A 5,178-nucleotide genomic window follows, 5' to 3' on the forward strand; every position below is an offset into this window, starting at 1 on the left:
TCCATAATTAAACAGTATTCCTCAAAGCAAGGTTCCCTGAAAACTCAGAATGATGGATTTTTCCATAATACAAAGCCAAGTGTCAAGGTGTGATCATAGAGTTAAACACAGAACAGAAAGGAGATAGGCTATAACATAAAAAATGGTTTTCCCCATTAGTGAAGGAAAAACTCCTCCCAGCTTGAAGATGGGGGTGGGTGTGGGCTGGAGGAACCAAGAAAGGTTTAGAAGAAAGAAGACAAAGGTTAAATGCTGCTTCTGTATTTAATTGGGCTCTCAACCGTCTGCTTTTTAGCTTAGCACAGGGAGGCGTGCCAACCTGAGGCAGCCACACTGGAGCGGAAAGAAAGGTTTAGAGTGACAAGGCAAAGAGGGACAGAGGCGGTTCTTCCATTCTTTCTTGGGCCAACTATCTGTAGCTTGCAGCAGATTCAGTAGTCCCCACATACCCCAGTGAGGGAAAAATAATAACTTAAAGTGTACTGGATGTCAGAACAAAGAAGATGCAGGGTTCATGAAACCTGATGGTCTGTAGCAGCTCTCAGCACGTGCCAGAGGCCAAGCAGGAGCAGTCCTGTTACCAGCAGCAGCTAGCAAGGACCCGAAGCTCCTCCACGAACCAAGGATGTGTCTTCCCTCCAGGATGATGGACCTTAGCTTTTCCCAGCACCCAAAAGCACACAGAGTAAAATAAAAGGAAGATAAAAATAAGGTAGCCAAAGCCTGAAATACTGAAATACTCTCAAGAGTGGGAATGCTTCAAAATGGGCAGTAGCTGGAATAATAATGCTTAAATTTGACTGCAAATTCAACTAGATTGGACTGTATACACCAGAATGACATAAGATCAGCTGTCTACTCCAGGCAGCTTGAGGGAACTTGAGAAGGAAATGGAGTCGAGTGATAGAAAACTAAAAAGTTATAGTTCTGTGCCCCTGAGTGGTAATGTGCAAATTTATACCTGATCCACCAAGTTTATTTTCATTAAATTGTCTTTTTCCCCCTCAAGCAAAAGGCAATATGTCAAAACACTTTTTACCTGCTATATAGTAAAGACTACTTTCAGTGCAATCTTGAGATATTAAATATGGAGCAGTTCCTCATAGTAATGGTGGGTTTGTGCAGTTATAAACAGAAGCTTTGGTGCCAGACAGACCTTTGTGCAAATCATTGCTGTGAACTGCTTACTGAGATGTTAAGCATCATTTTCCTCCTTTATAAAACAGAAGAAGCATGTCCTTCACAAGGGTTGCTGTCAGTTGGATGAGGATGTATACGTAATAAACTTACCACAGCACCTGGCATGTGACAAATGCTCAAAATAGTATTGCCGAATCCAGTCCAGCCCCCAGATTTTCAGATAAGGATATACTGAGTCAGCATTCCAGTGGTTCATCAAAAAATAACATCCAACATTAAAAGCATGAATTACATTATTCGGAGGTCAGATAGGTCAGAGTCCTGCATCACAGTTGTTTCTTTTCACTAGCAGGACCCTCTCTATGGTGGAAATCCAATTCCTAACCAATAACTGGCAAAGAGAGGCAATTACAATATCTGTATCTCATGAATGTGTTTCAAGTTTAAGGCCCAGATAAAGATAGAATACTGTACTTGCTATAAAAGAATTAATTTTTAAAAGATACTTTTATTGAAGTTTTGGAAGTTTTACTATTGAATACACTAAGTATAAACAAGCTGAACATTTAAGGCCAAATTAGTCTTCAGCCCTTGTTCAAAAGTGAATGTTCTCACAGATAAAACAGTAGCAATGGCATGTGGGAGGTAATGGCCATAGCGCCAGCTGACATGTAACGTCAAGCACCTTCTATGTGACAGCACTGTGGTAAGCACCATGCATAAGCTCATTTCAACTGGGTCCTATGAAGGATGCCCTGCTACCATGTCCACTCTAAGATGAGGTGGCCAATTTACATGACTGATTAGAAGCCAGGGTTTCAACCAGCCATAGACACAGACCTGGTCTTCATTTACTTTTTGTTCAGATGCTCAGTGATTTTCTGTGTTTCCCAAGGGCAGAAAATGACGATGGTGCCCATCCTGTTCCCTTCAAAATCTTTGTTTATCAAAAGCATTGTTTCCTCCTTCTTCAAGGTATCATTTATTCTATTTTCCTCTAGCGCTTATTGTTTGATGAGCAAAGATGAGCCACTACCACCTCTCAGCAGCAGAAACATGAACCGCTCTCCTGCATGGTGACTCTGAAGTCCACACTCCCTGACAAGCAGCATGACCAGTTGCAAAGCCTGGAAAGAGACCGGAGATGGGAACCTAAGCAGTCACTCTGTCTCAGAGACCTTATGCTCAACCACTGTTTCAGTTGTACTAGTAGCCATGTCAGCGGTGATAACAAGGGAAACTAGCTTATCTCTGATAATCAGTCCTACCTCTAGAGTCAGGCAGTCTGTTTGCCCGTTAGTAAAATGGGACTTAAAACAACTGCTCACATGAGGGTTGCAAAGGTGCAGAGTGATAATGTTTGTGAAATGCTGTGTATCAGAAATGCCAGGGAAAATACCAAACCCATTAAGATAGGTTGCCAAATGGACATTGGTGAAGAATTGATGTTATCTCCTGATGCAGGATTTAATTTCAAAACAAACGGCAAAATCAAAACGAGACTCTTGAGAGTCTCTATATTATGCTTGTAATTGACCTAGTTCTTGAAGTGCTCCTAAAACATCATTTCCTTTGTTTCCAGGTACTGGAAAATATTCTCCACGGAGATCAAGTGCAGGTGAAAACGACAGTACCCTTTCTTTTCCTCATAGACTTTGTTTTCCACTTTCCTCTGTTCCTTATAGTATTGTTCTTCTTCTTTTTCCATTAGAACTCATTGCTGAATGATGAATTTTTGTCAATTATGAACTATGGCCCCTCTTAACAGTAACAATAAGACCACTCCTCTCCATGGTGAATCAACCTCTCACCCCCTAGAACATTTACATCTCAGCATCATTCAAGTGCCTCTTCCCTTCTTATTATGGATCGAGACTGAGTGGAAAGAAAATGATCAGAGTCACAGACACTTAAAATTAGAAGGAATCTTAGCTATCACCAGCCTCACCCTCTCGATTCACATTCAGCTGACTGTGAATTTTTAACACCTACCGAGTGAGAGTTTCATTGCATTTAATTTCATATAATCCTCACAACACTCCTGTAAGATCTCCATTTTAGAGAAAATGAAACAAAATGCAGAGATGTTATTTGCTTGTCAAACAGCTAAGCAGCCGCACAGGTGTACCTGTCCTGAAACCCTTCTCTCCCCGCTCGGGGAGCCCATTTGTTTCAGGTTCAGACCAATCACAGGATACTGTCCGTAACATCCACAGCACACTGCCCAGAATAATGAACCAGCAATGGGCTGAAAATTAAATTAATACTGAGACAAAAATGCTAAATGCCAAGGGTAATATTCTTTGAAAATTCCAATTAAAAGAAAAACAGCTTAAAAAAAACCACTTTTGTTCTTTATGGTTTATGTAAAGATTGTGCTGCATTTCTGACAGTGAACAGTGGTAAGAAATTCTCCAGATTTTCTTAACCGAGAACTCATCCAAAGTTGGATTTTGCTTTTTTCGATGATGGGAAAGACAGATAGAGAAAAGGGACTGATAAATAATTTATGAACAAGACTGCTTCACTGATCAGATTGGGTGATGAAAACTCCTTTGAAAATCCATGAGGAACACTCTTAACGGAAATTATTTGCGCCTCTGCTGGGTCGTCCTGGTCTGTTATTTCCCTCTGCTATTAGTTTGATTTTGGCTTGGCAGTCACCACTGTGCAGAAATGTAGCAGCAAACACAATGAAAAGCCTTTCCACATGATTATTTTCGAAAGTAATAAGACATGTGTGACCTGGAAAATAAGCCCCTCCATCGTGCCAGGTAAGGAGAGCGGAAGATTACATTTTTAAAAGCTGCCACTAGCTTCACGCGACGCAGGAGCTCGGAGGCAAACATTCCAGAGGTTAGAGTGGACGTTTGCTGCCATCTACTGGTCTCCTATGGAAGAGCAACATATGCTTCTGGATTCCATCCCATTTAGAGAAGTTGGGGGTTGGGCGAAAGCATTCTTTTTGTTGGGTAAGAAAATCCCCGTGGAAAATTTCTGCAGCCAATCACGCAACCATATGTAACTTGTGCTAAAGAGTGTTTAATCCCCATTAGAAGAGATGCCACTGTCTCTCCAAGACCCCCATTTTCAACCACAGTATGTCATGAGTCTGCATTCATATTCTTTTGAAGCTTAAAACTGAGGAGAAATACCATATTTCGGGTACTCATATGGGCTTTTGTTAACAAAACAAACTCCTAGCAATTATTAGCTGCCTGGAACTTCAGGGAAGTTACTTAACCCCTTTAAACATCATCGTCCTTAAACGGAAAATGGAAAACAATCATACTCCACAGCATCACTGTTCATCTTTTATTCAGTGGACACTTATTTACATGCTGGCACGATAATTAAATGTGGTAATATGCATAAAATTCCTTGCTAAATGCCTGACACATGTAAGCTCCCAATAAAAGCCAGCTGTTATCCCTTCTTAACATTACCATTGCTTACTTCCCTTCATGTTACGATGATGAACAATTCCAAATTTTCAGTATTGGAGGGAGAAAACTAGCTAGAATGACCTCCCTGAGTCATAAACTTCTCTGAGAAATTAGAAATCCATTTTTCGTGCCTCAAGGAAGACCATGAAAAGAAGACAAGGTTTGAAAGAATGAATGTATGTGGAGATTTTTAAATGATTATTTGTGGAGATTTTAAAATCCCCTGAGCTTTGGGCAGATATGCAGATACAAGGAAAATTGAAAGTTATGCTCTTGGGATGGAGAGGGTAAATAGAAACAGAAGAAGGAGCACTTCCTACTGAACATCAAAAAAATTTATGTAAGTGTGTGATATTTTTAAGCACTTACTTTCTTAGTCTTATAATCATCACTATTAAGAGGATTTGGGGAAATAATCATGCTGTATGCATAAGTCTCCTTCCAACACGCTCACTGTAAATGTCTTTGCATAACCTTAGAGGTCTTGTCGACAAAGCTAGCGATTGTGCAGGGTGCTGTGTCAAATGGTTACAACATTTAATCTCAAATCCACAGCAAGCCCCCACCTCTTAAGCACTTCATTTGAATTGGA

The sequence above is a fragment of the Manis pentadactyla genome, chromosome 11, assembly GCF_030020395.1.
Source record: "Manis pentadactyla isolate mManPen7 chromosome 11, mManPen7.hap1, whole genome shotgun sequence".
Taxonomy (NCBI): Eukaryota; Metazoa; Chordata; class Mammalia; order Pholidota; family Manidae; genus Manis; species Manis pentadactyla.